The 27484-nt window shown below is 44.0% G+C and overlaps 1 protein-coding gene across 3 annotated transcripts in view; it reads right to left on the bottom strand.

Annotated features, from left to right (window-relative positions):
* znf532 (zinc finger protein 532) overlaps window positions 1-27484 on the bottom strand; it is a 259899-nt gene that overhangs the window by 206365 nt on the left and 26050 nt on the right. For 2 of the 3 annotated variants that reach the window (XM_068031094.1, XM_068031142.1), the window contains exon 1: window positions 9829-9996. The exons of the other annotated variant lie outside the window; for it this stretch is intronic. The gene's annotated coding sequence lies outside the window, so the exon portion shown is untranslated. Of the gene's footprint in view, window positions 1-9828; window positions 9997-27484 lie in introns of those variants that run through there. 3 annotated transcript variants of the gene reach the window in all.

Here is a 27484-nt window from a genome sequence, read left to right as displayed (position 1 = left end):
ATGCCCTTCATAATTTTCTATACCTCAATCAGGTCTCCCCTCAGCCTTCTCTGCTCTAAGGAAAACAATTCTAACCTATCCAGTCTCTCTTCATAGCTGAAATGCTTCAGCCCAGGCAACATCCTAGTGAATCTCCTCTGCAACCTCCAGTGCAATCACATCCTTCCTATAGTGCGGCGAAAAGAACTGTACACAGTACTCCAGCTGTGGCCTAACTAGTGTTTTATACAGCTCCATCATAACCTCCCTGCTCTTATATTCTATGCCTCGGCTAATAAAGGCAAGTATCCCATATGCCTTCCTAACCACCTTATCTAACTGTACTGCTGCCTACAGTGATCTATGGCCAGTTAATAGCTAGACGGTGGACTCACTGTCCAATTAAGAATGGTGGACATGTTCAGAGGCCTTCCAGCATGAAAGGAGCAGCACGCTGCAACCGTAGGTAGGTGAGGGAGAGGGCACTTCAAAATGCAGGCACACACTTTCCAACTTCTTTAAATTTAAAGTAAAAAATGGCTTTTGTAGCCACTCCACCACTGTTTGGTGGGGTGGGGAGCCCCAATACAGGGCAGCCTGCAGTTGCTGCTGCTCCAAGGCAGGCAGGGAGGGCCTCTAGGCCTGCCTGGAGTTCGGGCCCCCTGGTCTGCCAAGGGGAGACCGCTTCTATGCATGGACAGCAACCCCCCCCAACCGCTTGCGGGAACCTGAGGCCGACAGGAAAATCCCAGTTGGCATCTTTTAATTGGACTTAAGTGGCTCAATTACTTGCATCGGCTAAATGCCACATGTGGGCTGGCAGCCCTGCCAACCCCCATCCTGCCTCCACGAAAATAACCTAGAGGCGGGGAACTGGCACGCAGGTCGGCAGCACTATTTTTAGCGCTCACCTGCCTCTGATCACAGCCCAAGCTGTGTTTCAAAATCAAGCTCGTGGTTTAGGTACACCAACAGTTCTGTTAGGAAGAGTCTTCCAGGATTTTGACCCAGCGACAGTGAAGGAATGGCAATATAGTTCCAAGTTAGGATGATGCGTGACTTGGAAGGGAACAATGTTCCCATGCATCTGCTGCCCTTGTTCTGATGGTAGAGGTCGCATGTTTGGAAGGTGCTGATGAAGGAGCCGTGGCGAGTTGCTGCAGTGCATCTTGTAGATGGTACACACTGCTGCCACTGTGCTTCAGTAGTGGAGGGAGTGAATGTTTAAGGTGGTGGATGGGGTGCCAATCAAGTGGGCTGCTTTGTTCTGGGTGGTGTCGAGCTTCTTGAGTGTTGTTGGAGCTGCAGCCATCCAGGCAAGTGGAAAGTATTCCATCACATGCCTGATTTGTGCCTTGTAGGTGGTGGACAGGCTTTGGGGAGTCAGGATGTGGGTTACTCACCCCAGAATTCTCAGCATCTGACCTGCTTTTGTACCCACAGCATTTATGTGGCTGGTCCGGTTCAGTTTCTGGTCAATAGTGACCCCCAGGACGTTGAAGGTGGGGGATTCAGCGATGGTAATGCCATTGAATGCCAAGGGAAGATGGTTAGATTCTCTCTTGGGGCTTACTGTCAAATGTGACTCCTGTGAAACGCCTTGGAACATTTTATTACATTAAAGGCACTGTATAAATAAAGTTGTTGTTTAACTCTGAAGCATTTGGGGGATGAAAGCAAATATAGGTCAGCAAGGATTGGTACTGGATGAGCAGGACGTGGCATGAGACAAGCAGCTGAGGCTTGGACAAGCTGGAGTTTGTGAAAGGTGGAGGATGGGAGGCTGGCAATCAGAGCATTGGAATAATCAAGTCTGCAGGTGACAAAGATATATGAGGATTTCAGCAGTGCATAGGCTGAGGCAGGCAGTGTAGTGGATGAGGAATTAGGCAGTCTTTGTGAAAAAGATGTATGGGGTGAGAAACTCAGTTTTGGCTCAACAAGGATTCAAGGTTATAAACAGCCTGGTTCAATTTGAGACAGTGGCAGTGGAAAGAGAGAGGCGTTTGTGATTGGTGTTAAGGATGATGGCTTCTGTCTTCCCAATGTTTAACTAGTAGAAGTTAAGACTTATCCAAGATTAAATATTGGGCAAGTAGTTTGACAGTGCAGGTGCAGTGGAGGTTAAAGGTGCTGCATTCAAAGGTGCTATATAAATGAAAAATTTTTGTACTACATGTAAATTATTCTCTGCCTACATACTAGTCCAGTATTTTTTCAACACTGCCAGGCTGGACTTAATATACATTTAAAACTGGACACTAAGTGAAAGAAAAGCCTGAAGATCCCAGTGTTATTTTTCTTAATACATTAATAATTAATACATTTTAATACATTAATAATTCTGGCCTGTAGAACAAGATTTTTGCACTTTTCTTTAGTGATACAAAGTTCTACCTCCATGTCCTGTCCTCACTCTTAGAAACAGCTGTTTTCACCAGCGCATTAAGGCTAGGCAGAGAGCCAAGCAAAACGAGAGGCAACCCACCCTTTCATGACATATCCTCGGTGGTACTAAAACTAGTTCCATACAAATACTGTCAGCATCAGAAGGGAGAAATATCTACCCATGTTTGGCTTCAATATTTGAGCCCAAAACTGTTAAGAGTTGCTGCAAACTGCACTTTATGCATCAAAACAGTCGGCATAATTTAAACCTTTCTCAACATAACTCTCTTCAATCATTCTCTTTTATATTGTATAAATCAGAGGTAGAGCCAAAAAAACTCATTGCAGAGATACAATACAACAGGCACAACCTCCAGAACTTCAGCCAATGTCTCCATCAGTAACACAAAAACAAAATACTGCTGTTGCTGGAGGCCTTTGACAGTGTTCCAATGAAGCTCAATGGAAGTTTGAGGAACAGCACCTTATCTTTCAATTAGGCACGTCACAGCCTTCTGGACTCAACATTGAGTTCAACAATTTTGGATCATAACCTCTGCCCTATTTTGTGTTTTTGCTTTTCTTGTTACTTTTTGCTTGTTTTTTTTTTGCACAGCAGCTGTTGGTGATAATTTTGCTTTTCCCATTTATACCTCCTCTAGACCCAGCTTTTGCTCTTTACTTGTTCTATTATCATCCACTTTTGTTTTGCACAATCATCCCTTTTGTCACTTAATCTCTCTTGTCTTCTACCCTATCACAGACATTCCCTTCCCCCCACCCCCCAAGTCCGCAAACTTGACCCCGAGCTTCCAGTCGCTTGACATTTTAATTCATCACCTTGCTCACATATTTCTGTCCTCGGCCTGCTGCAGTATTCCACTGAAGCTCAACGCAAGCTTGAGGAACAGCACCTCATTTTCCGATTAGGCACTCTACAGCCTTCTGGACTCAACACTAATTTCAACACTAATTTCAACAATTTCAGACCATGACTCCTATTTTGATTGTCTTTGCTTAACCATGACTCGGTCTTAAACTTGTTCTTCACGGTTTTGCTTTTGGACAGCTGTTCATTATTCTGCCATTAACACTCTCTCGACAAATGCTTTTTCTTTTACTAGAACTATTACCACTCTCTTTGCCCTTTGTTCCATGACATCTGTGTTATTTAATCTCTCCTACCCTCCGCTCCATCACACACCTTCCCTTTTATTTTCCCCCCTCCCCCCTTTCATTTGCTCAAAACCTATTACATTTCTAACCTTTGCCAGTTCTGATGAAAAATCATAGACCTGAAACGTTAACTCGGTTTCTCTCTTCACAGATGCTACCAGATCTGCTGTGTATTTCCAGCACTTTCTGTTTTTATTTCAGATAACCATAAGTACCCTTCCCTCATTAGGTGTAGTTCTTTCTGAAAATAGTCACATGCAGAACAATCCATGTGTTCAATGGCATGTCAAAATCAGATGATGTCACTTCAGCAGCTTAATATTGATATTTTCTTTGAGAATGATTTCTCTGCATTATCTTCTGGATTTGTTTTGAACATGGGAATTGTCAGTGCACCTGCAGCTATTCTGCGCTAGGGTGCTAACTGTTGCCTCAACAAGGAGTGTTTTGAATTTTCAACAAAGGTTTTTGTGTCATTGGATTGTTACTTGTCTTTTATGATTAGATGGCTACATTTGAATGTTTTACAAATAAGTCCCAATGCATAATAAAGAATGGTTGTGAAGCCAGGAAAGAAGAAATTAGCAGAAGTAGTCAAAGGCGAGGTTGATGAGATGGATTTTGAACTGATAAAAGGTCAGACCTGAAACGTTAACTCTGCTTCTCTCTTCATAGATGCTGCCTGACCTACTGAGTATCTCTAGTACTTTGTTTTTATTTCCGATTTCTAACATCTGCAGTATTTTGCTTTTATTTACTTATGGTTATTAAATGGTGTGCAGCCATGGTTCAGGATGATGCACACTATTGCCCAATGTGCCAATACATCTATCTGGCTTCTGCTTAGCACCTGCCTACAAGGGCATTGGTGAGAATTTACTTTTGTGGGCATGGACTGGCAACATACCAATCAGTCGCATGGGACATTGGTGCTTTCTTTCTAAATGTCTATATTTATAGTAGACTGGCAGAGGCCAAGAATGTCATTTTCTGCAAGGATATAACAGTGGTATACAGTCGGGAGGGAGTTGCCCTGGGAGTCCTCAACATTGACTCCAGACCCCATGAGGTCTCAAGGCATCAGGTCAAATATGGGCAAGAAAACCTCCTGCTGATTACCGCCTACTGCTGCACGCCCCCCCCCACCCACCCACTTGGCTGATGAATCAGTGCTTCTCCATGTTGAACACCAAATAGGAGAAGCACTGAGGGTAGCAGGGGCACAGAATATTCTCCGGGTGGGGACTTCAATGTTCATCACCAAGAGTGGCTCGGTAGCACCACTACGGACTGAGCTGGCCCAGTCCTAAAGGACATAGCTACTAGACTGGGTATGTGGCAGGTGGTGAAGGAACAAACAAGAGGGAAAAACCAACTTGACCTCGTGCTCACTAATCTACCTGTTGCAGATGCAACTGTTCATGCCAGTATTGGTAGGAGTGACCATCGCACAGTCCTTGTGTCGACGGGACTTCATCTCCACATTGAGACTACTCACCATCGTGTTGTGTGGCACGACCACCATGCTAAATGGGATAGATTTCAAACAATCTAGCAATGCAAAACTGGGCATCCATGAGGCGCTGTGGACCATTAGCGCAGCAGAATTGTATTCAACCACAATCTGTAGCCCCATTGCCCAGCATATCCTCCATTCTACCATTACCATCAAGCCAGGGGACCAACCCTGGTTCAATAAAAAGAGTGCAGAAGGGCATGCCAGGAGCAGCACCAGGCATACCTCAAAATGAGGTGTCAGCCTAGTGAAGTTACAACACAGGACTATTTGAATGCCAAACAGCAGAAGCAGCATGCAATAGACAGGGCTAAGCAATCCCACAACCAACGGATTAGATATAAGCTCTGCAGTCCTGTCACATCCAGTAATGAATGGCGGTGGACAATTAAACAACTAACAAGAGGAGGAAGCTCTACAAATATGCTCATCCTCAATGATGGGGATCCCAGCACATCAGTGCAAAAACCAAGGCTGAAGCACTTGTGACCATCTTCAGCCAGAAATGCCGAGTCGATGATCCATCTCGGCCTCCTCCTGATGTCCCCAGCAATGCAGATGCCAGTCTTCAGCTAATCAGATTCACTCCACGTGATATCAGGAAATGGCTGAAGGCACTGGATACTGCAAAGGCTATGGGCCCTGACAACATTCCAGCAATAGTACTGAAGACTGGTGCTCCAGAACTAGTTGTGCTCCTGGCCAAGCTGTTCCGGTATATCTACAACACTGGCATCTACCCAGCAATGTGGAAAATTGCCCAAGTATGTCCTGTCCACAAAATGTAGGACAAATCCAACCTGGCCAATTACGCCCTATCAGCCTACTCTCGAACATCAGCAAAGTGATGGAAGGGTTTACTGACAGTGCTATCAGGCAGCACTTGCTCAGTGACAACCTGGTCACTGACACCCAGTTTGGATTCCGCCAGAGCCACTCAGCTCCTGACCTCATTACAGCCTTGGTACAAACATGAACAAAAATACTGAACTCAAGAGGTGAGGTGAGAGTGACTGTTCTTGATATCAAGGCAACATTTGACCGAGTATGGCATCAAGGAGCCCTAGCAAACTAGAGTCAATGGGAATCAGGGGGAAAATTCTCTGCTGGTTGGAGTCGTACCTAGTGCAAAGGAAGATGGTTGTGGTTGTTGGACGTCAATCATCTGAGCTCCAGGACATCACTGCAGGAGTTCCTCAGGGTAGTGTCCTAGGCCCAACCATCTTCAGCTGCTTCAATGACCTTCCCTCCAACAGAAGGTCAGAAGTGACGATGTTCGCTGATGATTGCACAATGTTCAGTACTATTTAGAACTCCTCAGAAACTGAAGCAGCCTGTGTCCAGTTGCAGCAAGACCTGGACAACATCCAGGTTTGGGCTAATGAGTCGCAAAGCAACATTCGCGCCACACAAGTGCCAGGCAATGACCATCTCCAACAAGAGAGAATCTAACCATCTCCCCTTGATGTTCAATGGCATTACCATCACTGAATTCCCCACTATCAACATCCTAGGGGTTACCATTGACCAGAAACTGAACTGGAGTAGCCATATAAATACCGTGGCTACAAGAGCAGGTCAGAGGCTGGGAATTCAGTGGCGAGTAACTTACCTCTCGACTCCTCAAAGCCTGTCCACCATCTACAAGTCAGGAGTGTGATGGAATACTCTCCACTTGCCTGGATGGGTGCAGCTCCAACAACACTCAAGAAGCTCGACACCATCCAAGACAAAGCAGGCCCATCCACCACCTTCAACATTCACTCCATTCACCATTGACGCACGTGGCAGTAATGTGTACCATCTACAAGATGCACTGCAGCAACGTACCAAGACTCCTTCGACAGCACCTTCCAAACCCACCACCTCTACCACCTAGAAGGACAAGAGCAGCAGATGCATGGAAACACCACGATCTGCAAGTTCCCCTCCAAGCCACACACCATTCTGACTTGGAACTATATCGTCATTGCTTCACTGTCTCCGAGTCAAAAACCCAGAACTCCCTTCCGAACAGCACTGTTGGTGTACTTACACACCAAGGACTCCAACGGTTCAAGAAGGCAGTTCACCACCACCTTCTCAAGGGCAATTAGGGATGGGCAATAAATGTTGGCCTAGCCAGCAATGCCCACATCCCATGAACGAATAAAAAGAATGAAGGATCATGAGAGAGATATATTGTTTAAAAATATTCTCAAACCTCAAAAAAAGCTGCACAATTTGCTGGGACATTTTACTGAAATTCACATGAACTGACCGCTCCCTCATCAAAAACTGGCAGTTAAACTTTAATTAAAACCTAAAAAGGAATAACATTTACTTTTGATGTAAAGTGGGAATTTGTCAGCGGTGACTGGAACGGCTGCAAAGGGTTAGCCGCAATAAAAAATGAAAGAATCGTGAAGGATTGGAAAATGCTTGAATGCACAAACAACAAAAACAATTTGCATTTATATAGTGCCTTTAGCATAGAAAAACATCCAAAGGTACTTGGATGGTCAATAAGGCTCTGAATCAAAGCGTGGCTACCCGACCCAAACTCGACTAGACCCGACAACATGTGTCGGGTTCGGGTCAGCTCGGATCTCTTTTCCGAGTCCAGCATTTGGGCTCAGGTCGGGCTGGATGTGGACAGTGCTGCCTTGCTCCGGGAAGTAATCTTCAATTGACCACTCAGGTCCAGACAGGAAATGTGCAGTGAGCGTCTCTATGATGTCATTGCGCTCATGCTGTAGCTTCCATGCATCCAAAAGCGATTCTACATTACAGTGCACTATGGATGCTTGAGAGAAATTTGGGGGGTGGGGGGAAGGGGGCATGCCGTTGGTTCCTGGTGACGAGATCAAGCTCAGATTCCCAACTCTATCTGCACAATTCTGCAGAAATAGCCTGCTGCCAGAACGGATGAACAGGATCACAACATTTGGACAAGGTACAGCACAATAACCTGTTTGATATTAACTTTATTACGGTAGTCGGGTCGGGTGGGGAAAAAAAATTAAAGGACTCGGGGCCCGGGTCAGGTTTCAATTTTATACCCGAGCAGGCCTTTATTCTGAAGGAGACAGAGGGCAGAGGTGGAACGGAGGTGGGCGGGGCTCCAAAATACCAACACTAGCCGGCATGCTGGGTTCCCATCGCTGCTCATGTTCACCAGGGCAGGGGTTGAGTGGCATCACGATTAAGAGCTCATTAATAGGGGAGGTTGAGACAAGCTGCATGTGCTGTCCAGGACAGACCAAGTGAAGGGAGGCGGGTATGCAGTGGGGAGCCAGTCATGGCCGCTTCTGGGAATTGGTTGGCCCCATTAAAGAGTGAACAGCACAGAGTGGGACTCGACCATTGACGAACAGGTGCCCTTGGTGTAGCGCAGGTGGCGGGGAGAATGAGCAGTAAGCGAAAGGACACTGCAGGGAATCATCACCATCCTGGCACTGCAGGGGCTTAAGTGCAGGGGGCAACTCTGCCAAGCACAACTCGGGGTCTACCCGAGCATTAGGAACAAAGCCAGGCCTGTGACTCTGCTGAGACACTGTCGAACTCAAATGTACTGAGATCTCTTACTCTGCAGTATCAGTACTCAAACGGCAGCCACAGCAATGGCTGCCATGGTCAGTTTAAATCAGGCCCACACTTAGGTGGTCCCACCTCCATTCACACCCATGAGGCTGTTAATTGGCTGCCAAACCATCTCCATGTCAAATAACTGGTCGCCCCCGTGTATCTCAGGGCTCATTTCTCTTATCCCCTGGTGTGGGTTTAGGACACCGAAACTGTCCCAATTTCCATTTCCTGCCCCCACAGTGAAAATCCAGCACAAGGTATAACCTTATTGCAGAATTCTAATTCAAAATAGTGAGAGAAAGATATTGTTCTTTAATTTCAGGAGAAAAAAAAAAGAGATTGCAAATGCATGGGAAATATTCCATCCCCTTCTCCCTCTTGGGAAATATGTAACATTTTTTAAGTAGACCAACAATACCTCCTCATCCTGATTACAATGAGTTTACTCACAAGGTTCAGAACTGCAGTATTATGACTTGAGTAACACCAGCCTTACCATATGAAAACTGCACTAGCAACCTCAGGCCAAAAGTAACATGAGCTGCCAGTATCTATTAATTGTCACCTTTAAATGTCAAGTCATGTGATCTGATGAGCACTGGCATCCAGGAAAGGGCTGGCATGGCTCTTGCAACTCTAAGCCTAATATTTCCCACCTACATTCTTCTACTGTCATAACGTGTGACCCTTAAAAACTGTTTTTGATAAATGCCCTTCTCATGACAACAAACAAGTGTTTTCTCCTGAAAATGAACGACATGGGTTGGCCTTAAAGATCTTCATGTTTCCTTAATCTGAACACAGTGGGTGCTGGGCACATTTTTGCACCTGTAGCACCTTGGAGGCATGTTGTAAATCTCACCTCTCATGAATGAAAGAGGGGGGAATGACAATAGAAACCAGATGCTTCCCCACAACCAGGCAAACATCAGGAGCAATTGCATCCTACATTGTTCTCAGGGATTCAGATCAGAGCATCAGCAGAGATCTCAGAGGCTGCCGGCTGGCCCTGTCAGTCGCAAAAAAGGAGGCTCACCCTCTAACTGCCCACAGCAAGGTATTTTAGGGCAGCCAGTCACACCCAGCAATGAGCCAGTGAGGTGCGATACCTAACAATTGGGGCAACTTTACAAGATATCAGTTTTATATCCAGTAGACAGGGAAAATTTAAGAACCTGCTCAGCTTTATGTTAGAAACTTACCGAGTAATCAGTCCTGCCCATATTATCATCCAAATTAGCAGTGCACTCTGGAGAGGAAATTCAGCACTTAAACAGTTAAGGTACACATCTTTTTTCAAAAACACAGTGAAACGAGCTGCACAAATGAATTGCAAAGGCTTGTGGTCACTCACTGCTGAGTGTCTGCATGTCATCATGGCTGACAGCATCACAGGACCTATTTAGGTTTCCTCACAGACTGCCAGAGTCAGAGAAATTAATTCTTATCATGTGACTTGCACTTGAGCCAATTATACTCCTGATTGTAGTCTAAGAGTAAAGTAATAAATGCAGCACTGACTTCTAAATGTGGCTGCACAAAACTACTGCCCTGTGAATTACACAAGCAGTCTCTTAACTATTATTGTAGTACACTCCCAGTCCCTCCTGGGCCTCATCCAGTAGTCACAGTTTAACCCTGTTAGAGATCACGTCACATTCATGTGGATTGACACTCAGATCACTTTGGTTTAAAAATCTAACCTGTTTTATTTCATCTTGCCTTAAAAGAAGAACCATGAGTCCACTTGTTTAATAAGCTTTGCAATCCAGTTCAGTCTTTTTAGTAGCATATCTCAGTCTTCTCAATAGCATATTAGCTCATCTCCCAAGGTGTTGCATGTGCAGTCTTCTGGTCCAGCAGAGTAAACAAGAATGTGATACCGAAGGTCAAGAGAGGCAGGAGTGAGAAGATAGAATAGGGAGGGACAGGTGGAGTTAGAGCAGAATTGAAGGATATAGGGGCCACGAGAAAGCACAGTTAGAGGGGGCTAAAATAAAGCAGAGTTAATGGCTGGATGGGGAGGGAGTGGGGGGAAAGAGATGGAAGGTAGGCAGGGAAGAAGATCAAAGGCGGCGCAGTGGTTAGCACCGCAGCCTCACAGCTCCAGCGACCCGGGTTCAATTCTGGTTACTGCCTGTGTGGAGTTTGCAAGTTCTCCCTGTGTCTGCGTGGGTTTCCTCCGGGTGCTCCGCTTTCCTCCCACATGCCAAAGACTTGCAGGTTGATAGGTAAATTGGCCATTATAAATTGCCCCTAGTATAGGTAGGTGGTAGGGAAATATAGGGACAGGTGGGGATGTGGTAGGAATATGGAATTAGTGTAGGATTAGTATAAATGGGTGGTTGATGGTCGGCACAGACTCGGTGGGCCAAAGGGCCTGTTTCAGTGCTGTACCTCTAAACTAAACTAAACTATCACAGTGAGGCTGAAGCCCAAAGAACCTGTACAGTAAACCAGGCCAGAGCACAGTCAGGTAGGGAGGAGATGGTGGAACTGAGTTAGAGTCTGTAATGTAGGTAGGGGCCAGGGAGGGGAAGAAGCTAGGAGGAGGTAAATAAAACAAAATAAAACATCGCAAGGAGCATTACAAAGCAAAATTTAACACTGAGCCACAAAAAGAGAAATTAGGACAAATGACTAAAAGCTTGTGCAAAGAAATAGATTTTAAGGAGCATCTTAAAGGAGGAAAGAGAGATAGAGAGGTGGAAAGATATAGGGAGCAAATTCCAGATGAAGGGTCATGGCAGCTGAAGCCACAGCCGCCAATGGGGAAGCAATTAAAATCGGGGCTGCTCAAGAGGACAGAATTCGATGAGTGCAGATTACAGAGATAGGGAGAGGTGAGTCCATGGCGGGAATTTGAAAACAAGGATAAGAATTTTAAAATCAAGATATTGCTTAACCAGGAGCCAATATAGATCAGCGAGCACAGAGTGATGGTTGAATGGGACTTGGCGTGAGTTAGGATATGGGCACCAGATTTTTGGATGACCTCAAGTTTAAAGCGGGTAGAACATGGGAGGCTGGCCAGGAATGCATTAGAATAGTTGTTGTTATAGTTTTGGGAAGCTTACCCACTGCTTACGTTAGCCTGACTGATCTATTGTGACTTGATTGATCCTCCACTTCCTTTTTGAAATGAAGTCCATGCAACATTGGCTGTATTTTCAGGTCTGACTTGTGGAAGGAACATCAGGCCCTTTATGTAAGATTTTTATTACAATATACAGGTCTGATTCCTGACTAGAATTACATGTAAGCCAGACTATCTAGGGGGAATTAGTGAAGTAGCTTGGTTTCCATAATAATCCAACAAGTCATTTTACAAATTTCCAGATTTTTTGGATTCAGTTTCACAGCTATTCAATTTGTCTAATAGATTGCTAATTATTGCATTAACCATTGCAATACTGATCCTCATTTGTCCATCATTTCTGTTACTATAGCAAATGTCAGCAGAATTTTGCTGGAGTCTGATGTAAGAACAGTTAAATAAAATATGAATAGGCCATTAAAATAGAAGGATATGCCATTCCCTTATTCAAACCTACAGCAATCTTAACATCACATCAGCATTACATCAGCATGTTGGGAGCTTGCCTAAAGTAGTCTTGTGGGCGAATGCAGAAACCAGTGTGGTACTGAGCAAGACCAAAAGATTCCAGCTGTGTAATTGGGCTCAGTAGCACTCAGGTGCTAGTGCTATGGAAGACTCGGAGTCAGAAGTGGGATGAAACAAATTTTTAGCCCTCCAGGTTTGATCATTATCTATCCTGTTGGCTGATCATAGTTAGGGCAATAATTGTGGCTATACAATGGGCCACAGTGGCACTACACCACACAGGAGAGAAAACTCAGCCTGATTACTATCTCGTAACCCTGCTAGAGTATGTGTGAGTGAGGACAAGGGTCTGGAATACTCTCCTTTTAAAATAGCCTGTCAACACTCAATGCCTCGGAGCATGCATGACGAATTGTTAATTGAGGTGCTGAAGGTCATCCTGAACCTATGGATCTGCACTGCAGCAAGGCTCAGCACCAATATTCCCTCTAAGCTAAGCACATGCTTGGCCATACAGCAATCATGAAGGTACTGTGCAGGCTGCTCAAAAGCTATCCCCTTTAACATTCCCTGCATGCATGGCCATGCAAGAAAAATTTAAGGATACCGTACATTGAAATAGGCTGCACACAACAAAGAAAATTTAAAGGGATGATTTATTTATGAAGCTCAGCAGCAATTGAACTACTTCAACAGGTGAACCAGCTCTGTTGTAAAATTCTGAGGGAAAGGGGACAAGCTTACACATATCATCATACGACAATCACTGGTCCACTGGTAAATGTGCAATTCCTAGTCTGGCCGGGGGGGGGGAAGGGAGGGGGGTCCAGTGTTAGTTTTAAATCTCATCACCTCTTCTGTAATAATGTTACTACTTCCTGTTAATCAGTGCAACACCCTTAAACCGAACTCATGCTGCGGTTACAAGCAATAGGGAGCAGAATTTAGACCAGTGTTTCAGAAAAACAAATACCATGAGCTGAACAATGCACTCTCTCTCCGACAATTGACATTCATTTGATTCCATTCCAACTCTCATCATTTTTACTTGAAATCTATCAGCTCCACTGCCAAGTTTCACTTTAGACCTATATGCTCCAGGCTTCTTTTCACTTTCAAATGGTCTATTCCTGCTCTTCTTTGTCACTGGCTTTCATTCTGCTGCTTGTCATCATTTACTTTCACTTTAAATCTGCCTGCTTTTAGCGTCCACCAATGCTGCAGTGAACCATGAGCAAGTATACGTTACAAAAGTGTACTTTAGACAAGCATGTACTGTAAATTTCAAATCTCAATACTAAACTGAATAATGTCACAGTGAACCCAGCCAAGAGAGTGATACAGTCATTCTGAACTGAGATCTGATACCAAGAATTAAACTAACCTAACAACCAATATCACTGAAACAATTTGGCCTAGTAATTCTATCATGCTCAAAAATGGCATGCAGTTGGACAGGGCGAGCACTGCCCAGGTCTGTTCATGTGGTGCTACCCTCTCACTATCAAGACAGCCAGCACTTCCCACACTATTCTTTGGTTGGGTGTATTTTTTTATTCGTTCATGGGATGTGGGCATCGCTGGTTAGGCCAGCATTTATCGCCCATCCCTAATTACCATGGTGGTGAGCCGCCTTCTTCAACCGCTGCAGTCTATCTGGTGCGGGTACACCCACAGTCCTGTTAGAGAGGGAGTTCCAGGATTTTGACCCAGCGGCAGTGAAGGTATGGCGATATAATTCCAAGTCAGGATGGTATGTGACTTGAAGGGCAACTTGCATGTGGTGGTGTTCCCATGCACTTGCTGCCCTTGTCCTTCTAGGTGGTTGAGGCCATCGGTTTGGGAGGTGCTCTCGTAAAAGCCTTAATAAGTTAGTGCAGTGTATCTTGTGGATGGTACACACTGCTGCCACTGTGTGTTGTGGTGGAGGGAGTGACTGTTTAAGGTGACGAATGGGGTGCTGATCAAGTGGGCTGCTTTGTCATGGGATGGTATCTTTAGTGTTTTTGGAGCTGCACTTATCCAGGTAAGTGGAAAGTATTCCATCACTCTTCTGACTTATGTCTTGCAGATGGTGGAAAGACTTGGGGGAGTCAGGAGATGAATTCCCAACCTCTGACCTGACCTGATTGGGCAGGGCTTGAAATTGGGCTTCACTGACACCACTTAAATGCAGCCAGCACCTTGGCATTCCTGCAAATGGCAGAGAATGTTTCTGAAGAAGGAAATAGCTGCAAGACCTACAGATTGGACCCCAGGTTCTCCGATGCAGATTTGGAAGATCTGGTCCAGATAGTGGAAAGAAGGAGGCAGATCACAAGTAGAACAACGTTGTACAGGAGGTTAATGCCAGGAATTCAGCTGACAAGACATAGCTGCAATGTCGATAAATGTCCAATGACCTCACCAGAGTTGACAAAGTATGAATCCTCTCAGTTATTCTCTGCTCACACACCTGCACTATTACAATATTCCCCTTTCCTATTTTCTCTCCATCTCTGACAATCACTGCACGACACTTCACATCACCTTCTTCGCACACACTCTGACCACAGTTGCAGCCCTCACTTCTTTACATCTTACACACTACATACAAACTATTCTACTGGGACAGACACATTCTCTAAACAGCTCACGAAACGGTCACTAACACATTCTCTCCTTTCCTGTAAGAGAAGGTCAAGGACAACCTCCGTCAAGAGGCCACAAACTGGAAAAGGCCAAGCCTGCCTATACATCCTCACCCCTGTGGAAAAAAACATGTACAAGAATGAGCGAATACATTTTGGAGGGAAAAATGAGGAATGAGAGTATTCCCTCAATGAAAAGCTGAAGGGTGTGGATGATCAGGGAGACCTAGAGGTTTCAAATACATAGACCCAGAAACGTGATTACACTCAGAATCAAGGTGGTGGGGTAGGCGCTGCACACCCTGTTCACGTGGAACCAGGGAGCACATTAAATTTGTGAAACAACCTCATTAAAATGATTCAGTTGTGCAGCCAATGAATAGTGGGGAGAGTGCTGGCTGCATGCCTGAATCAGATTGATGAGGTTACGGGGAAGGGGTGGGTTGCAGGGGATGGGGAGTTGGGGGGTGGTGTGGGGGACAGTGGTGCCATAGTTGGCCATTTAAGCACCGATTTAAGGGGAGGTGGCTTCTGGCTGCAGACGGAATGAAAGACTTCAGAAGAAAAAAATGGTTGCAGCGAACACTGAGTGTTCACCCTGGTTCTCCAATACTGCATTTGAGGCCCTGGTGCAAGCAGTGGACAGAGAAAGGGAGATCTTGATCTCCATACTCCCCATAGGGCAGAAAGTCATCCAGGCACCAATGGGAAAAGTACACACTCTGCTTGACAAACTACAGCTGCTTTCAGCAGCAACTCATCTCTCTCTCCTCTCTCTAAAAGTGAACTGTTGTTCCTCTTTTTCAGTGGAGATGCTGAAAAAGTGGATGCCCCTCTGTCATTTCAGGATGAGGAGGTCAGCCTTCCTAAGGATGCAGCATCGTTCAATCAGCCCTTAGCAAATACCAGCTTAGATACTGGCACATTTGCACTTTATAGGCTAGGCTAAGGACAGGTCTTCACATGGTGAATCACCAGGGGCACAAGTGTGCAGGAGCTAGGGCAGGGGGATAGGATGCCAGCTTGCCAGAGGGCAGGATCATGTAGTAGCTCCACTGTGCAGGAATCACATGGGGATTTTTATGTTTATGGGGATGGTTATTGAAGAAGGCTGATGGTCATAAACCAGAAAATGCTAGGTTAACTGGGAAGCCTAACAGTGGCTCAGAGTCCAGCTCCAACTTGTGTCGGGTCTTTGCGTAGAGCATGGAGACTATTGTGTCCAATTTGGAGGGAGTGACTAGCACTATGAACACAACAGTGGTGCCTACCATGAAAAATCTCTGCCGACAGCTTCCTTAAGAACTCACACTGCTGCCACGGAAGCTCAGCTGGCTGCCATCTTGGTTCTGAGGGCCAGAGTTGACAGAAGCTTCCAAAGCGTCATATCACTCCCACACCTGGTTCCTGCACAAAACCATAGGGGTGCTGAGACATAGTCCCAGGAGAGTGGCCTTAGCTCCATGAGAGACGCACTGATGTCTTTGCTTCCTACATTACAATATTGACTACACTTCAAGAAATGCTCCATTGGTTGTAAGGTGCTTTGGGACATCCTGAGGTCGTAAAAGGCACTATACAAATGCATGTCTTTCTTCTTTATATCTTTGGACCTATGGTTTTCACCATTGGCAAGTTTTCACACTAAGTCAGAGTTTGTTGTACAATAATTAACAGGGATTGGATGCCCTGATTAGCCATCAACTCCATTATTGTTGTAGCATGTGAGTACCAGGAAGTAGCAGGCAAACTAGGTGGACCATGTCTTTTTTATTTCGTAATTCCTATGTTTCTATGGCGTAAAACTGGTGTGAAACTGACACAGGCAGCTTAACCATCAGGAAACTGTGCTACTTATTAAATAGACTGTTCAGTCTGTGCCATTAAGCACAGAAGGTAAGGCAAGAGCATCACAACACATAAGCGAAATACTGCGGATGCTGGAAATCTGAAACAAAAACAGAAAATGCTGGAAATACCCAGCAGGTCAGGCAGCATCTGTGAAGTGAAAAACAGAGTCAATGTTTCAGGTCAATGAATGAGATGCCAACCTGGTGAAGCTACAACACAGGACTACAGATGCCTGCTATAGATAGAATTATGCAATCCCACAAGTAACAAATCAGTGCATTCCTGGCAGATCCAGTCATGAATTGTGGTGGATAATTAAACAACTAACAGGAGGAGTCTCCATGAATATCCCCATCCTCAATGATAGAAGAACCGAGCACGTTTGTGCAAAAGACAAGGTATTGATAACCATCTTCAGCTCGAAGTGCCGACTAGATAATCTATCTCAGCCTCCTCCTGAAGTCCCCAGCATCACAGACGTCAGTCTTCAGCCAATTCGATTCACTCCACGTTACATCAAGAAATGGCTGAGCCCTAGTAAAATTGAAATCCATGGGAATCAGGGAGAAATGGCTGGCATCATACCTCAAACAAAGGAAGATGGTTGTGGTTGCTGGAGGCCAAACTTCTCAGTGCCGGGGCAGTGTCCTAGGCCCAACCATCTTCAGCTGCTTCATCAATGACCTATCCTTCATCATAAGATTGGAAGTGGTGATGTTCGCTGATGATTGCACAATGTTCAGTGTCATTTGCAACTCCGCAGAATAAAAAGGAAGACTTGCATTTATATAGTCCCTTCATAACCTCAGGATGTCCCAAATTGCTTTACAGCCACAAATAATGAAGCCATCTGTTCCCACATGCAACAAGTCCTGGACAACATTCTAGCTTGGGCTGATAAGAGGCAAGTAACATTCACACCACACATGTGCCAGGCAATGACCATCTCTAACAAGATAAAGTCTAACCATCTCCCCTTGACAATCAGTGGCATGGTCATTGCTGAATTTCCCAACATCAACATCCCGAGGGTTGCCATTGACCAGAAACTTAATTGGACTAGCTATATAAATAATCTAATACTGTGGCTGCAAGAGCTGGTCAGAGGCTGGAAATTCTGCACCCAATGAATCACCTCCTGACTTCCCAAAGCCTGTCCACCATCTACAAGGCAAAGTCAGGAGTGTGATGGAATATACTCCACTTACCTAGATGAGTGCAGCTCCAACAACACTCAAGAAGCTCAACACCATCCAGGACAAAGCAGCCCACTTGATTGGCACCCCATCCACCACATTAAACATTCACTTCCTCCATTGTTGACACACAGAGGAGGCAGCATCTACCATCTACAAGATGCAGTGGAGCAACTTGCTAAGACTTCTTCGACAGCACCTTCCAAACCTGCAACTTCCAACACCCAGAAGAACAAGCAGCAGATGCATGACAACACCACCATAGTCCCCTCTAAATGATTTTCATTGTGTGTGGTTTGTTTATTTCAGTGCGTGGTATCTTTAAATCTTTTTGCACGTTTCCACTTGCACGGCATCTTAAATGGAATAGCTGGTGAGCAGACTGCAGGGTACCTTCCGGGTTATTGTGCGGCCATGCCCAGAGCTTACACGGAACATTGAATACCACCATCATCCAGTTCCCCTCCAAGACACATACCATTCTGACGTGGAAATATATTGGTGTTCCTTCACTGTCGCTGAGGAAAAATCCTGGAACTCCCTCCTTAACAGCACTGTGGGTGTACCTACACCACATGGACTGCAGCGGTTCAAGAAGGTGGCTTATCACCACCTTCTCAAGGGCAATTAGGGATGGGCAATAAATGCTGGCCTTGCCAGTGATGCTGAGAATAGATTTTTTAAAAATTTTCAGAAATCTTCAATAATAGATCTGTAAGTTTTCCTGTGTCAGAAACTCTTTACTTTTGCCTTCAACAACTGTTTCTGAGAGCTGCTGCATCTAATACAAACAGCCACAGTGTACCGAGTGCAATAGTCCAGGAAACTCCCATCACCAACAACACCAGCTGACTGGTGACTGCATAGAAATGAAGTCAGTGGCAACTGTTAAATTCCAGAAAGCTTGTTATGGAAGGATAATGCTGGAGCCTATGCTTAATCAGTTTCACATTTATTGTGCAGAGTAAAAAGATTACAAACATGTAACTCCTCACTCAAAACCCTTTACCAGTCTCAGTTAGCATCTGCTTATAAGTGCTCAACCATGACCCCAATTAACACCCTTCACCTATACATAATCAAACCATTGACAAAAAATTAACAGATTAACAGCAACTTGGCAAATACATCTTCTAAATTTTATTCTGTACTTTGTAATATATTTCTCATAGCCATCTTTCTTTTCTTAACTTTTTCGATATATTTGTGCACACATGTGGAATACACTGGAGGAACCTACTTTGTATTCAGCTATGATTAGGTCAGGTTTACATCCCAGTGGCCCAGTAGGATTTGTGACTCTTTGTCTCAAGTAAATACAATACTGTGTAAACAGTAAAACAAAATTCAATGCCAAGGCTTTCTGCACCTGTAGCCAACATTAAGGAGAGTTGCAATGGCAGGAGCATCCTTGCAGTACTGTTGTACAGTTGAGTTAAGTTGGGCACATCGCCAACTCTACTTTCTTATAACTGAAACAAGTCTAACCCCAAATACATCCAAGCACACTAGCTGCCCAAGCTAACTCGGAAGATCCCTCTGCTGCAGTTTTTTGGAGTCTCTCTCCATTTAAATAATAGTCTGCCTTTTGATTCTTCCTACCAAAGTGCATGACCTCACACTTTCCTACATTAAACTCCATCTGCCATGTTTTTGCCTACTCACTCAGACTATATATATCCCCTTGCAGATTCCTTATGTCCTCATCTCATGCCCTCCCACCTATTTTTGTGTCGTCAGCAAATTTGGATATGTTACACTCTGCCCCTACCTCCAAGTCATTAATATAGATAGTAAATAATTGAGGCCCTAGGACTGATCCTTGTGGCACTCCACTAGTTACATCTTTCCAACCTGAAAAAGACCCATTAATCCCGACTCTCTGTCTTCTGTGTGTTAACCAATCCTCAATCCATGCTAATACATTACCCCCAATACTGTGAGCTTCTATCTTGTGCAATAATCTTTTATGTGGCACCTTATCGAATGCCTTCTGGAAATCCAAATACACTACATTTACCTGTTCCCCTTTATCAACTCTGCTTGTTATATCCTCAAAGAGCTCTAACAAATTTGTCAAACATAATTTCCCTTTCAAAAGACCATGTTGACTCTGTTTGATTACGTTACGCTTTTCTAAATGTCCTGCTATTTCTGCCTTAATAATGGACTCTAGCATTTTCCCAACGACCAATGTTAGGCTGAATGGCTTATAGTTTCCTGTTTTACTCTCCTTCCCTCCTTGAACAGGGACGTCACATATGCGGTTTTCCAATCCACTGGGACCCTCCCGGAACCCAGTGAGTTCTGGAATATTTCGACCAATGCCTCCACTATCTCTGCAGCCACTTCCTTTAAAACCCTTGGATGCAGGCCATCAGATCCTAGTGACTTGTCTGCCTTTAGTTCCATTAGTTGGTCAAATACTATGTCCCTCGTGATAGAGACTGTTACAAGATCTTTCCTCCCATTAGCTCCTTGCTTATCTGATATCTATGGGATGTTTATAGCGTCCTCCACCGTGAAGACCGATGCAAAATATTGGTTTAAATTATTTGCCATTTCCCTGTTACCCGTTTTCAATTCTCCAGTCGCATCGTCCAAGGGTCCCACTCTCAATTTAGCTACTCTCTTTTTATATACATGTAATAGCGCTCACTGTTTGTTTTTATATTTCTTGCCAATTTACTTTCATAATCAATTTTCTCCCTCTTTATTAGCTTTTTAGTCATCCGCTGCTGGTTCCTAAAAAATTCCCAATCCTCCGGCCTACCACTAGCTTTCGCCACTTTGTATGCCTTAGTTTTTGATTGGATACTGTCCTTGACCCGCCTTTGTTAACCATGGGTAGTTCATCCTTCTCATCGAGTCCTTTTTGACCGGGATACATTTTTGCTGAGTGTTATGAAATATCTGCTTAAATGTCTGCCACTTCTCATCCATTGACTTTCCCCTTAGTCTGTTTTCCCAGCCCGCTTTAGACAAGTCTTTCTTCATACCTCCATAATTGCCCTTGTTTAAGTTGAGGACACTGGTTTGAGACCCGAGTTGCTTGCCCTCAAACTGAATTTGAAATTCTACTCTGTTGTGATCGCTACCCCCTAGAGGCTCCTTAACTATGATATCCCTTATTAATCCTACCTCATTACACATTACTAGATCTAAAATAGCCTGTTCCTGGGTAGGTTCTGCAACATATTGCTCTAAGTAACAATCCCTGATGCACTTTATAAAGTCGTATTCTATGTTACCTCTGCCAATCTGATTTTTCCAATCAATATGCAGATTTAAATCATCCATGTTAATTGTAGCGCCCTTCTTATACGCCTCCATTATTTCCCAATTTATACTTTGTCCTACAATGAGGCAACTCTTCGGGGGCCTATAGATGACTCCCACCTATGACTTCTTCCCCTTGCTATTCCTTATTTCCACCCAAATTGATTCCACATCACGATCTATTGCACCTATTTCACTACTCATCACCGCACTGATACCTTCCTTTATTAACAAAGCTACCCCACCTCCTTTTCCTTTTTGCCTATTTTTCCGGAAAGTTGAATACCCTTGACTGTTGAGTTCCCAGTCTTGGTCACCCTGCAACCACGTCTCTGTAATAGCTATCAAGTCATATTCATTTATTTCTATTTGTGCCGTAAACTCATCTATCTTGTTACAAATGCTGTGTGCATTCAGATAAAGAGCCTTAAGCTTTGACCTTTTACTGTTATTACTCATTCTGGTTCTAATATCTGCTGCACTCTTCTGCCCCTTTTTTCTGCCCTTCCTGTCACAATTTGATTACCATTCGCCTCTTCACTACCCTGCACCTCTGCTCTCTCATTTCTTTTTGATTTTTTAAACTTCCCTTCAATTGAACCCTCCCCCCAACTAATTAGTTTATACGATTCACCAGGACACTGGCCCCAGCATGGTTCAAATGAATCCCGTCCCAACGGAACAGCTCTCTCCTTCCCCAGTACTGGTGCCAATGCCCCATGAATCGGAACCCATTTCTCCCACACCAATCTCTGAGCTACACGTTTACCTCTCTAATCTTATTTAGCCTTTGCCAATTTGCACGTGGCTCAGGTAGTAATTCAGAGATTATTACCTTTGAGGTTCTGCTTTTTAATTTAGCCCCAAGCTACTCATAGTCCCTCAGCACAACCTCTTTCCTAGTCCTACCTATGTCGTTGGTACCTACGTGGACCACGACAACTGGATCCTTCCCTCCCACTCCAAGTTCCTCTCCTGCCCAGAAGAGATGTCCTTAACCTTGGCACCAGGTAGGCAACACAGCCTTTGGTACTCCCTGTCTTTGCTGCAGAGAACAGTATCTATTCCCCTGACTATTCCCCTATTACTACTACATTTCTCTTTTATCCCCTCTCTTGAATGGCACTCTGAACCACGGTGCTGTGGTCAGTTCACTCATCCTCCCTGTAGTCTGTGCCCTCGTCCACACCGAGAGCAAGAACCTCATACCTATTGGATAAGGGCACTGGCTGAGGCTCCTCCAAAGCTAAATTCTGGATCCCCATACCTGCCTCACTTGCAGTCATACCCTCCTGTCCCTGACCACAGTCCAAAATTGATGTAATTAATCTAAGGGGTGTGACTGTCTCCTGAAACACAGTGTCCAGGTAACTCTCCCCCTCCCTGATGTGTCACAGTGTCCGCAGCTCAGACTCCAGCTCATCAACTGTGAACTGAAGCTCCTCGAGCAGCCATCACTTGCTACAGATGTGGTCACCGTGGATTACACCGGCATCCACCAGCTCCCACATTCTATAGCTGCAACACATCGCCTGCCCAACCATCTCTATTCTATTTAATTAATTAATTTGGATGTTAAATATTTGGATGTTTGATGCTATGTTTGATTTAAATTAAATTAAATTAAAAGTACCTGTTGCAACAACCAATTGTAATTAATACTTCTAGTCCTGCTCTGTGTTTATCCTCTTGTTATAACACTTACTGTTACACTATCACAATTGAAAAATTGTTAATGCCGGGTAGATGCTAGTGTTGTAGCTGTACTGGAACATCTTGGCTAGGGGTACGGCAAGTTCTGGAGCACAGGTCTTCAGTACTATTGCTGGAATGTTGTCAGGGCCCATAGCCTTTGCAGTATCCAGTGCCGTCAGTCGTTTCTTGACATCACGAGGAGTGAATCGAATTGGTTGAAGACTGGCATCTGTGATGCTGGGGACTTCAGGAGTAGGCCGAGATGGATCATCAACTTGGCACTTCTGGCTGAAGATTGTTGCAAATGCTGCAGCCTTATTTTTTGCTGATGTGCTGGGCTCCCCCATCATTGAGGATGGGGATATTTGTGGAGCCACCTCGTCCACTTTGTTGTTTAATTGTCCACCACCAGTCACAACTGGATGTGGCAGGACCACAGAGCTTGGATCTGATCCATTGGTTATGGGATCACCTAGTTCTGTCTATCGCATGCTGCCTACGCTGTTTGGCATGCAAGTAGTCCTGGGTTGTTGCTTCACCAGGTTGACACACCATTTTGAGGTATGCCTGGTGCTGCTCCTGGCATGCCTTCCTGCACTCTTCATTGAACCAAGGTTGGTCTCCTGGCTTGATGGTAATGATAGAGTGGGGGATATGCCGGGCCATGAAGTTACAGATTGTGGTTGAGTACAATTCTGCTGCTTAAATGCATCTCTGCTACTCAACCACTCCATGTAGTAGTGAGTTCCACATTCTAACCATTCTCTGGGTAAAAACATTGCTCCCAAATTCTCCTTTAATATATTAGCGACTATCTTTTATTAATGGCACCTAGTTCTGGTCTCCCCCACAGGTGGAAATATCTTCCCTGTATGTACCCTATCAAACTCGTTCATGATCTCAAAGACCTCCAGCAAGTCACCCCTCAGTTTCTTCTTTTCTGGAGAGAAGGTGCTAGAGAATTATAATATTTTTTATCCAGGGCCACAGCAGTTTGGAATTATGTTGGCGTTTGAGTAGAGACAGGAGTAGTGACATGTGCACTAGCAGGTGAGACGGGGGTATTATTGTAGTTACAATTTGGCTGAGGTTTTGGCAAATTTTGTGAAGTAGAAATAGTGAGTGAGGTAAAGATTGAGGAAGCATGTGGAGTGAGAACAAGTGATTGCAAACGAGATGAAGCATTATTGAGAATGAGCATGAGAAAATGAGAGGAAGGATCAGGCCAATTGATAAAACTGTGATGGGATATGTCTCATAAGCCCTGATTTTAACTCATGTAGGAATCGAGCAGACCGGTGCTGAGGTGGGCTGCAAACCCTCCTGACCTGAGGAGCATGGAGCTCAGGAGATTTTAACCACAGGAACTCATCTGAATGCCGCCTGGTCAGTTGCCTGCCTGAAACTGGTTGGAGGCAGTAGCTGGCCAGTGGGCACGAGTGCAATGTTGGGAGACCAGAGGCTGCTGCTGAGAACCAAAGGAACAGTAAGTTGCGGGGAGGGGGTTTTGGAGGGAAAGGGGGGTGTTGGGCCGGGTGGCGGGGTAGTGGTGGAGGGAGTCATGATTGGAGCTGGGGAGGCTTCAACTTTCCTTGTGGAATCCGCGGGAGTACTTCTGCTCCTTGTGGCCTCATAAAGAAAGTAGAAAAAAAAGATTTGAAAAATTTTAAAAAGAAAACCTTAAAAGAAAAAAGGAAAAAAGATAAACTTATATAGCAGTTTACACGTCTTCAAGATATCCCAAAGTGATTTACAGCCAATAAAGTACTTTTGAAGTGTAGTCACTGTTGTAATGTAGGAAACGTGGCAACCAGTCTACATACAGCAAAGTCCCCAAAACAACCATGAGATAATAACCAGATAATCTGTTTTTTACTGATGTTGGCTGAAGGATAAATATTGGTCAGGACACCTGGGTAAACTCCCCTGGTCTTAATTGAAATAGTGCCGTGGGATCTTGTACATCCACCTGAGAGAGCAGACAGGGCCTTGGTTTAACATCTCATCCGAAAGGACTCTCCTGGCCCAAACTCCTGTTTCCACAGGCTTGAAATGGCTTGAAACATCCTTAATTTCCCTCAATCGACCTCCTACTCTCTCATGTTACTAGTACTTAACTAGTTAACATCTCCCTTTCCCTTTCCATTTCAGCATATTAATGTTACTTATCAGGTTACATCCTCCATGTACAAATGTGCTGTGTAAAGACAGGAGAGCTGCTCCAACATAATATGTTACGCATTGGTAGCATAATAATTTCACATTCTTGCACCAATAGTTCTGCATGCAAAAGGTTCCCAGTCTCTGCCGTTCCATCATGTGGAGGATAGGAAGGGGTTATAATGCCTTTCTGCAAAGGAAGGGAGGGGAAAAAAATCACAGCACAAATCAATCTTGATTGCTACTGGACCCCTGTTCAATGGTTCAAAGCAGCTTTGGTAAAGTTCCTCCAGGAATTCCAATGGTCCTTTTGGCCAGTGAATCCTGCATAGTTTGTGTACACTTAAGATGACGGAGACTTTTTCTTCAAAATGAATCATGTAAGCTAAGACACTCAAGCAAGGCAAGGACACTCAGTTAAATGTTCAATTAACTTTTTATCTTGTGTTGTCTAATTCTAAGTTTCCAGTCATTTTTCTATTTGCATTTTTCTATTCTTGTATTTTCACCAATTGACATAAAGCTTTTCGGATTCAGAATTGTGCCCCAATAAAATGATTCCAGCAGGGAGATATTAGTCAAGGCACTAATTACCCAATAGTTTTCCATTTAAACGATAATGAAAGAATAATGTGGCTGGTATCTCCCAAATCATTATTTAACATTATTTCACAAACACCTACAATCAAGAAGAAATTCAACTTCACTTTACCAATATGCATTAATAAATTTGCAAAAAATTGACCTTGATAATGCAACTTATGGTACTATATAGATATATAATTTATAAAATAAAAAAAACATCTTTTTCATGAGCCAGAATTTATATATGTATTAGTGTGTAGCAAAACTACATCAAATCACGAGTGACATATTATTAAGACAAGAGATTATGATGTTCCAGCTCAAACAAGGGGTCCGCACCTGAAACATTCATTTGTTTATTCCGGCCACAGATGCTGACTGATCTGTTAATTGTTTTCAGCACCTGAATTTCTGTAATTTTTTTTGTTTAATGTTGTTCTCCATCTGTGAAACATTTAAGCTGGATTCACTACAAATGAATGTTTTAGGTGTGGACCCCTTGTTTGAGCTAGAACATAATTAATCTTTTGTTGTCCAGGGCTTTCTCAATAATTTCATGCAGTTTTGCTACACACTAATATATATATATATATATATATACCAACTCCAAAGCTGCCTCCGTGACTTGTTAAGATTCCGCCCTTTATTTCAACACAGTGAAGACAGAGCATGTAGTAGGGTGTGTATTTGGAGCAAAGACTGGTCATAAGGGGAAAGTTTAGAGGAATAGTAATCATTAGTAATATTGATAAAATATTAAAAGGTTGTGAGAGTCAGATTGAAGGCTAAGGGTGAGAAATTTACTTTGTTTAAGTAATGAGAGCTGTTTAGAATAAGCTTGTTTTGTTTCATATTACATTTTGTTTCTTCACAAAAATCTTGTATTTGATTTTTCTAGAAAACCATGTCAATACTAGTAAAATCAGGAATCATCGAAAAAATACCATTATTATAAATTATATAAATATGTTATGTTATGGCCACATGGTGAGGAGAGTGGGTGGTCCCCACTGTTCAACTCCCACCTGACAGCAGCAAGTGTTTTTGTTATTAGGGTTTTAATCACTTTGTGTCTTATTTGTCAAAAAGACAGCGACAGGTTTTCTTGTAGGTTTAAAACAGAAAATTAATTATTTACTGAATAATATTTCCTCCTGAAATGGTTGCAGCCACACCCACACACACATTATCTCTCGTGCGTGCAAACACACATGCACGGACGGACGCACACACACACACAAGAAGAGGCAGATAGAGAGGAAAAGAGGTAACTGGTTTAAAGTGAAGTAGGTTTTTGGAGTTCACAGTAAATCTGTTGAATCTTCTCGGAGGTCATTTTTTTCTTTAAAGTTGCAGGCCTGGGTTGTTTATAGATTTCTCTGTTGTTGAAATTTCAGACTGAAGACAGGGGATCACTGTCAATTCTCTGCTGCACAGTTGAAGTATAGAACTCACAGCAAGGTACCTCCTCTTGGCATGCTGGATTTTCTCCCAGCTCTCAGCTGGACAGGCTTTCATGATGTTTGTCCTGGGTCTCTCTCTCTATCTATCTCTCTTTCTTTCTCTCCAGAGAGCTACATTTAAGGTCAAAATGGTCTCACATCTTGCCTCTGTTGGGAGACATAGATCTTCCTCCCTGGGTGACCGACAATGGCACAGGATATGGCTACTTCATGCCTTCTTTGTTTCAGAAGAACCCATTCAATTCAAAAATGTCTCTTGATAGGTTCAGGATGGGTGTAATTGACACCTCTTAGCTAGAATGTATCCTTTTGTCCTTGACAGACAGTAAAACAGTTTGAATATACAGTTTGACCTTCAGCGGCCATTTTTGCCAGCACATTATCCACTTTTTAAAAGAAAAATCCTTATTTGTGAAATAAACAGACAGCAACAG

Source organism: Heterodontus francisci, chromosome 1 (assembly GCF_036365525.1).
Source record: "Heterodontus francisci isolate sHetFra1 chromosome 1, sHetFra1.hap1, whole genome shotgun sequence".
Lineage (NCBI taxonomy): Eukaryota > Metazoa > Chordata > Chondrichthyes > Heterodontiformes > Heterodontidae > Heterodontus > Heterodontus francisci.
The sequence above is the reverse complement of the archived record's forward strand: the minus strand, read 5'-3'. Positions and strand labels throughout refer to the sequence as shown.